Source organism: Ipomoea triloba, chromosome 11, assembly GCF_003576645.1.
Source record: "Ipomoea triloba cultivar NCNSP0323 chromosome 11, ASM357664v1".
In the NCBI taxonomy this organism is placed as follows: domain Eukaryota; kingdom Viridiplantae; phylum Streptophyta; class Magnoliopsida; order Solanales; family Convolvulaceae; genus Ipomoea; species Ipomoea triloba.
In genome coordinates this window covers 22225214-22235173 of record NC_044926.1, presented here as the reverse complement: position 1 = coordinate 22235173, position 9960 = coordinate 22225214, and positions in this window count along the sequence as shown.

The following is a 9960-nucleotide window of genomic DNA, read 5'->3' as shown; positions in this document are numbered from 1 at the left end:
CTCTAACATATTTGTGACATGTGATAGCATGTCAATTAAAATTCCGGCCAACTCTGACGAACCTCCGATGAGTATCAAACCAAATTTCGGCGAAGCCAATCCTGTGCGGTTGTGCGATGGCTTTAGGTGCGTAATTTTCTTTTTAAGGTGCGTGATTTTCATTCTTAAGTTGCGTGATTTGTATGCTTAAGATGCATGAGTGAGTAAAGCTTAAGGTGCGTGAACCTAAAGTTTAAGGTGCGTGATTTTCCTTCTTAAGGTGCGTTACGTTGTTTTCCTTTTTAAAGTGCGTGATATGTATGCTTAAGGTGCGTGAGTTGTTGAAACTTAAAGTGTGTCATTTTAAAATCTTAGGTGCGTGGTTAGTGTTGGTCCCAAGGGGATGGGGTACAAGTCTAGAGAGGGGGTGAATAGACTTGTATAAGATTTTGCAAATCTTTTCGACTTCTCGTGTGTATTGGACTTAGGATGTTTAGGTCTGACACATCACAAGACGAAGACAAAGTTTTATGCGCAGCGGAAATGTTATCCCCTTTTAATTAGCACGAGTTTAGGTTAGTTCGAGAGGTGTGATTATATGCAGTGCAGATCGAGAGATAGTTAGCGAGAGATAAAAGCAGAAAGTAAATGCGAGAGAGATTTTTAAGTGGTTCGGCCAACCCGCCTACGTCCACTCTTCTTCTAGAAACTCCCTAGAAGGATTGCACTAAAACTTCCCTGTTTAGTACAATATCGAGCGCTTGAGCTTTGATCACGAAGCCCGCCTCAAGCCTCAGGTTTTTCGCCCCGCTTCTTGTTACTCCACCTCTCGAGCACTTGAGCTTTGATCACCAAGCCCGCCTCAAGCCTCAGGATCTTCACAAGACAGCTCCAAGGTTACTCCGCCTCTTCTTGCCTTCTCCAAAGCAAGGTTGTTCCGGTTGTCACAGGTTGTGTGTAACAATCTCCAATCTGACCAAAAGCTTTCGTTGAATGATCTTCCTTATAGAGCAGCTTTGGTCACCTTCTAGATGTGTAGTAGTTTAAGCTTTGTAACTCTCTCAAAACACTAAGATGTGTTTTCTCGCACTTATGAATATCAAGGATGATATTCCAGATTAAGCAATTGCACTTTGAACGTTTGAATCAGACACCTCTTATGATAGCTTAGAATTCTCGAACTTCTGCTGAACTTGTGTCTTCACGTCCTTATATATGAGAGTTGAGGAATAATTCCGTTGGAGGGAAAATTATTCCGTTTGAAATTTGTCTCCCGTGCTGATCATGGGACTTGCATATTTTTAGCATGTTTCATGGAGTGGTGGTCTAGTAACTTGAGCCTTTTGTCTTGTAATGAATATCCCATATTCCACTATCTTGAGTTCATGCTCCACTTACTTCTTTTGGCAAAAGTTACTCTTTTTATATTCCCATTGCTCCTCGTTTTAGGGAATAAGACCGACCTTGGATTGGTGCACATTCTATCCGTTTGTTGTGGAGTTCTGACGTGACATCCACTTCCGGCTGTTCTATGTTCCATAATATTCTTTTGGCACCTCCTTAATATTTTATCTCCATGATATTCTTCTTCTCCAAACTTAGATTACTTCATCCATGCGTGTTATCTGCCATTCAATCCTTTGGAGAAGTGCCAGTTTATCGAGACGGAAGATGATGTCTCGACTACTTGATGTCTCGATCCTATGTCTCGAACTGGATTGATGTCTCGAGAGATTCCATCTCTCGAACTCTGCCTATGTCTCAAGACTTAGTTGATGTCTCGCAGACCCTTATTCCTCCAGTAATGTCTTGTGCTTTCTTCTGATCTATCTAAGCTTTACAACACGAAACTTCTAAGATGTTCAAACAAGTTTACCTTAAGCTTAAATATTTCCCGAGTTGAGCTCAATTACCCGGTTGTATTTTTGCTCTTAGTTTACTTGTCGAACTTACAAGTATTTCCTATCTATCGAGACTTAGGGGATTGTGGATTACATTTGGTATCATCAAAACCTATTACAATATGTTCCTAACAGTTAGTGTTCTTAAGGTGCGTGGCTTGTGTACTTAAGGTGCATGGTTGTGTACTTAAGGTGCGTGGTTTGTGTACTTAAGGTGCGCAGTGTATTCTCAACTGAAGGTGCACCATTTAAAAACCTGTAGGTGCATCGTGCGTGGTTTATGTTTTTAGCTTAATGTGTGTGATTTGTGTATTTAAGGTGCGCAGTGCATTCTCAAATGAAGGCCATTGATTCGCTGGATTCCGGCTCCCTTTATATATATATTATGTTTTGTCCCACACTTTTACCTAACAAGTAAGTGAGGGTTATTGACGGGAATGAACAAACTTGTATGAGTGAATAAAATGGGCACAGTTTAAATCTTGGACATTTATAGAAATTCATATTGAAATGCACATGTACACGTCATGTATCGTCACTACAAATGGCGAAAATAAGGGTCAAAACCTCAAATGTTTTACATACCTAACTGGTGCACAAACACACCGCTAGATGCGAACAACACAACATGAAAATGACATGCATATGTACTAGTGCACACATGTCAATTTTATATTGCACACAAACATCACATTAACACAAAGTACACACTAGACCACGACAAGATTGTACACATATGATGAAAATCCAGCCGCGAGAAATCAATAGTGCAAATGCACACATACATAGAGCACAATACACATCAGTACATCATACGAATTCCAGACTTGCATTTGACTTTATATTTCAAAAAAACCATATTTTTTTGTACAAATAAAATAAATGTATAAAAATATATCTTTAAAAAGTTTAAATTGTGATCTTTTAAATGATATTGTACTTTTTATACATATATTAGTTTTTCACGCGCATTATGCAAATGAGATAATGCTCAATGTTTATTTTAAATAAGTACTTCAAAGTATATCAATGCAAGATTATATGAGAGATGTTCATGCATAGGTAATTGAATATTGAATTTGCTTATTTAAATGAGTAATTTTAAGTTTACGAATGCAAGATAATATAGTTGATATTGATTATAATTGTCACTAAAATAATTGTTTGTAACTTTGTAAAAACTCTAATCTAAATACTTAGTCTAAAAACAATAGTCTAAATAGATACGGAGTACTACTTTTGGTTGAAATTTCTCTAAGTTTTCTTAATTCTCTTTTGGGTACATCTTTAGTACATATCATCTTCTTTTGTCTTGGTAGTGTGTCATGTCCAATTAGGTTACTGGTGGTAGCATAGAGGGTATGCAATGAGATTATAGTGTAGGAAGTTGTTAATTTGCCTTGTTGTATATATGACTGAGATCTACTCTTGATCTTGCAAGCGCTTGTTGATATTTGGTATTAATAATTTTTTCCCTACATGTTTCACTTTTTGTGAGATATGTATGTGTCGGAGATTTCCATTTGTTGGGAAATTTATTGAGCTTAGTTTATAACCCCATGATTAATTTGTCATCTTCTTAGGCAATCATCCTCACCTCGGCCTATTTGGTTACCTTATAAGAAAAGCATATGATATGAAACAACAAATGTGAATGATATTTGTTAAAATTTGAAGCCGAAAAATGTTTCTTTTTGCTCTTCTTTTTCAAGTGTTTTATATTAATATCTCTTTCCTTATTTCTTTTGGGGGTGGGCAGCAGTATCTTTGTCCCCGTTTGTAAAGGAAACCTTATTGTGAAACATAAACAACATTGAACAAAATCATGTCACTAAAATATCATGTCACATTTAATTTGAGCTTGTAGTGAGTAAGTCAATCTAAAAGACCATGTCACTAAAATATTAAAAGTTTCACCTTTTTGCACACAACTTCTTTATGCATTTCAATCAAAATAAAAGGGATATAAGTATCTCCATTAAAATGAACTATGAACCATGGTCAACCCTTGTAGTATTAATAAATGGATCTAAGAACCATTTGCAACCCCATTTGCTATGGATTTACGCTATGATAGTGTAACTTTAGCAGTGCTCGGAAGATCTTCAAAATTTGCAACTAAACCACTCTTTGAAGGCTTAATATCCCTATTATTCTGAAGCTTTGAGCAATAGGATTTTATTTCTTGATAGCTTCACAGGCAACTTTCGTTGGTATTTCAGACTTGAGTTCCCCATTGATAGCTTCTTTCTTTTTCTCCTTGGTTGCTTTTATCTCGAACGCCTATTTTTGCAAGAATACCATCGTATATTTGGAAGTATTATCCCATTTGCACAATGCGCCTGATACAATGTTAGAGGTCCTCAAGTTGGAGGAATTTGATTAAAATGTTATTATTATTATAGTGTAGTGTAGGAGTATAGAAGTTGTAGTAATAAAAGGTAAATATAGTCTTATACCATAATTATAAAATTTTAAATTTATGTTTAAGATTCATTGCGCGCTTTGAAAGACAAAAGAATCCTTTGCTACTATAAATGTGAACATCTGACCCAAAACAAATGATAAATATCATTAAAAGAGATTAGCTTATCGACCACGAGATCCAAAAAGGCACCAAATGCAGTTCCTAATTTCTTCGGAAAATGTCAATGCATCAAACCATAAATTAAATTGTACAAAAAAATTAATAAATAAAATATACCATAATTCCATCGCAAAGGCCCATACCTTTAGGGCAATATACCCATCTAACCAATCAGTAATTGACGCTGCAATGAAGATATCAATTGTAGCAACCGGTCCCCACAAGCTATCAACATAGAAAGCTAGTTTAAGAACATCAATATTAGATCTCTTTTATTTTTTTCTTTTTTAAAGATCAAGTACAATATAGTTCTCTCCGAGTAACATTGTTTTAAATTGGTCAAGAAGTAAATTGTTCGCCATATTGGAACCACTATCCATTAGAGGTTTCATAAATGAATAAGAGAATGTTATGCATTCTTTATATTTTTAGAATTACAGTGGATTGAAAGAATATTCATAAGGCAGCTTGCACTGGTAATTTTCCTATCAATTGATTAAAAAAAACTCAAAAACCACATAAAATTATATATTCTATATCTAAGAAAGACATTCTTTAGAGAAATCATGTATTTCTCACAGAGAACTACTAACAGAAGCTGTATAGGAGAATGCAATTGTTGAAATAAAAGAAAACTGATATTTAGATTGAAAGTTGGAATCTTTCTCAAGTAAACCACACTAGAGCAACAATCTATCCCTAGAACAGCTTCGAGAATTGCTTTGGTGCTTGACCATTTTTCCACTTAGTCTTTTCTTGTTTAGTGGAAGCAAATGATTTGCATGTATAAAATAATTTTATACACTTTTACAAATTCCAAATCATCCATACAAATTCTGACTAGGCTTTAACTTAGGCTAAAAATATGTTGCTAGACTCAAAATAAAATTAGGGGTCTAAAATTACATTTTTGGTTCATAAAAAAATTACACTATATTCCCAACAATTTCTCCCTTTTTGATACCAAAACCTATACCCGAACATTTTGTCTTAGACCAATCAAAAATTGATTTTTCATATTTCTCTTTTATTTTGACTAACCAATTTGACGAGTTTACAAAAAATTGGACCTACATGCTTTATATTTTTAGACACGTACACAATGTTGCAATTTGAGATTTGGTTTTAATTTCACAATATATTTTTTTAATTTTTCTTTTTCTCCCTCAAGTTGCATTTTACAATTAATCACCATTGTGTCAAAAATATTAAGCAATTATAAACAAACAAATAATACTAATCATCATAATATTAAATATGATAAATATTCAAACCGTACTTAGGTCATAGTCATACTTACAAAACATCACTAAGTGTACTGCAATGCTGCAATATTCATAAACCAAGCATATCATTAATTCTAGCTCTAAGCCTCATGAAGTTACCTCTACAATTGTCATGATAGTATATCTCCTTGACTTTGTCATTTAGGTAACATTTGATAGCCTCATGTGGATCTCCGGTAGGAAATACTCCTCTAGTGTACCAAGTGGCACACTCCTTCAAGCTTCGTCCATTTGTGAGCCTCTTGTTCTCCAGTACAAGATATTTTAGCATTCCAATTACTTTGTCTTCTTCAACACAAATAGGTGTACCTACAGAATTAAGAATAAATTGAAAAGATGGTACAAGTTCTTCCCCCTATGTTGATGTACCCAAACTGCTGCCACCACCAAAGTGAGAACCAAAATGAGAGGGTGCTCTTCTTTCCCCTTTTTGGTAGCATAAAAAATTTTGGTAAACATGACCATGTCACCTCTTTGTTGTGCTCGAACCTCCTTAAGGCTTGTAGAGTCACATGCTTGTTGTTTTTGAATTTCTTTCATAACCTTGAGTACCTCTTGCATTGATTCAGTCATTGAGTTATTTGCTCCTTGCAAAATGGTAATATCTTCCCTCAAACGATCAACCTTGGCCTCATGAGATAATGTGCCCCCACTTCAAGGTACTCCTTAATGTTTCAATTTGTTTCATTAAATGAAACAATTTTTGTTCAACTCTTTTGGTACTCGCAGCCATGTCATTCCTTTGAACATGAATTATTTCTCCCACGACTTTTATTTCATTTTCAACAGATAGTAACATCCTGGCAATAACCCATTTAATTCACCTTTCAAGAGTGAGTTTACCTTTTCCACCTTCATTTCCATACTTGTGATTTGATCAAATATATTCCTAAAATTTGTGAACATTGTGGAGTCAGTCTTGCTTATTGCCTCTTTGAATTCTCTCAATGCCTTGACCACTTCCTCATTCGCATTATCCTTCTCTGTGACACCCCGTAATAAATTATTTCGGAATTACCCTCCATGATTACTTTTCAAAATTAAATTCAATCTTTTTAGTAAGCCCAATTCTTGAATTAGGAATATTTCCTAAGGTAATTCCAAATCAAAAGTCCAATTATTTATACTAGTGTGTGTTTGTGTGTGTGTGTGTGTATATATATATATATATATAATTCTTAGTATTATGAGCTTTTTCCTTATTCTATGTTTGTATTTATTTAAAATATAAATCATTTAGCCCAATACTTATTCTTGTATATACAATTATATTGTTATATATATAGATTCAAGTCCATTCTTTATTAAATCCTTCACCCTAATATATACATATATGTATATCTATATTGTAGTATGTATTCGAGACTTAGCTCTTGTCTAGACAACACACACTCTCTTCCCCTACTTCTTCACGCTATCCTCTCTCATTTCTCCTTCAAAGATTGATCTTCATTTCATCTTCAAGATTCAAGCAAAGATCATTCTTTTATTGTTCTTCAAGAAAGATCATGGTAATATCCTACATTTTCTTTCATTTTCTCGCCTTTATTGGCTATCTTTATGAACTCTTTCCTTCTTCTTGTGGTGGGTTTTGGGTTAAAAGATGATCAAGTAGGCGAGGACTTGCTAGGTTGAGCTTTTGGAGGTTTTTGGTTTGGATAGCTAGATTTAAGAGGTAATCTCTATGTCAAATAAAACATATTTTCCACTCTTGTATGATATGGTGTGTATTTTCCTGTGAATCTTGAGTATATTGTGGTTGGAAACCCTTGCTATTGTGTATCTTGATGTTGAGATTTTGTTGTATTCTTGTTGTGCCATTTTATTCTATTCTTGAAGTCATATTGATGTTGAGTATCTATTTTGGAAATTTTGAGTATAGAATGTATTTGCCTATTATATATTGATTTTGGAAAGCTTACTGTCTCGTCATTGGTTTTGACCTAACGGAATTGAGCCATGGGCTTGGCACCACCGTGAATCAGTCCCGCAAGGTGAGTTTTGGGTTGAGTGGCGGTAGAAGCACTTCCGTCGCCTCTTTCATTTGCTTCGTGCAGACCCTTCAGGTGAACTTACAAAGAATATTATCTCTACTTTTGAGTTTGAACCACAATGTAGAAATGGTCAACTTAACAACCACAATTTCGAGCTTCTACATATGTTTGTTAAAATGAAATTATACAATCAGAAGAATGCACTTTTAAAGTAAAATATTGAACTTAATCGAACTCTAACATGCTTTAACAATTCAAAAACTTACTGAAAGAGAGCCCATCAGTGAACAAATTTAGTGTAAACAAGAGCATTTGTTTGCCCCCATTGGGGTGCAAAATAGAAGACAAGAATGAACACCAAAGAAAGAACTGGTCAGGTGTAGAGTAAAAATGCTGTAAATATAAAGAAGAAAGCAGTTAGAAAATGCAAAGTCACTAAGGTGTAAAAGACTTTTGAAGTGAGGGAGGGCATTGGCTCACCTTTTAGAGTTGCCATGTTCCATAATTGGAATTAACATTTCCAGGGCTATGATTGGAATTAAAATGATGCGTACTAAGCCTGCTAATTGGATGGTTGCCACCATAACTACTACTGAAGCTCTTATTAGCAAAAACATTTGAGGACTCAAACCCCCTTTCTTCTGACCCTTGATCAGCTACAACATAATTGCTTGATGAAGAAGGCCACATATGCCCTGCTTTTAAATTGCTGTAATAAATACAACGATTTACATCGACAACAGAGCTAGACTCACCTTGATCCCAGCCACTGAAACTAGGAGCACTCATGTAACCAGCATTTCCCTCACTAGCATCAAGCACTGAATTGGAAAAACAACTCCCTACTAGATCTATAATGTTATCCCAAGGGCTAGACCGATCCATGGAATTGCTACTGGGCACCAATCCCTGATTAAGGTCAATGGTTTCAGTTAAGGAATCCATAATACTTCTTCTCCCTCGCATCTTGGCCACTTCCTAAGAGCAAGTTATAGCAAAATTATATGGTAGGCCCGAAATCGTTAAACATACATAACCACAACTTCATATATTTACAATACCAATTGTCATCAAACAAATCATCTATTGAAACAAAGAATACTCTTTCAACAAACGGCAGAAGATACTAGACCAATACGATGCTCATAGACATATCAATGTGGGATAGCAAGAAGCAACCAACAGACAATCAAGTAATTAGATGATTCTAAGCTAAAGAATTTCATTGTTCTTCATGTGACATAACACCATATAACATAGATGTTATACAATCGGAAATTGTAGAAAAGCTCAGCTCCTTCAGTTTGTTGTTGATATCAAACTGCAGTATAATCAGAATAACTGGGAAGAAAATTTTTAAAAAACATTACACTAGCTAATTTATGAAATTAATTTTCATCCACCAGGAAACACCACATAACGAAATTACAATAAAAAAATCACTCAAAATTATGCATTTCACGAACCTACTGAAACTAAAATCTTTTAGAAGTGCCTTTTTTCCTTCATCTTCTTCTGAAACTGCATATTGCACCTACATGTTTGCGAATTCAGTAGAAAAACTACAGTTCGAAATAGCATTATACTCTATTCCCTTCAAACAAAAGCACATCCCATACTTTAGAAACTACAAGCCATATTAAAAACTAATGGGTTGCATAGTAACTAGTAACTATTTTGCATCCATAAACCAAGACTTGAATTTTTTTTTAAATAAATACACTTATTTATGTATACAAACCCAAAACATCACAAGTACAAAGTAATTGATTGACTTGCCTCTGTTCTCTTTAAAATACGACCCATTTGGCTCATCTATCTCTGCAAGCACACAAATTGATTTTACAAGACTTGAGATCTATAAAAACATGGAGTGAAAACCACAAGGAACAAGGATTACCCCTTCTATAAAACAATGCAAAGCAAAACAACATATAGCATAATTAAGAAATGCCATACTTTTTTGGCTTTAGGGCCAGCCGAGCTACCAGAGATGGATCATAACTTCCGTCGCCTCTTTCGTTTGCTTCGTGCAGACCCTTCAAGTGGACTTACTAGTCCTACCACCTAGTTTTGTGAGAACATGTCTGTTGTTCTATTCCGGTGTGGTTATTTAAATATGTGTATTTCAGTTGTTGTTTCAGTTTGTTGTTATGATATGATCTCTTGAGAGATCCTTATCTTGCTTATTGGATACTATTCATTTTTTAATC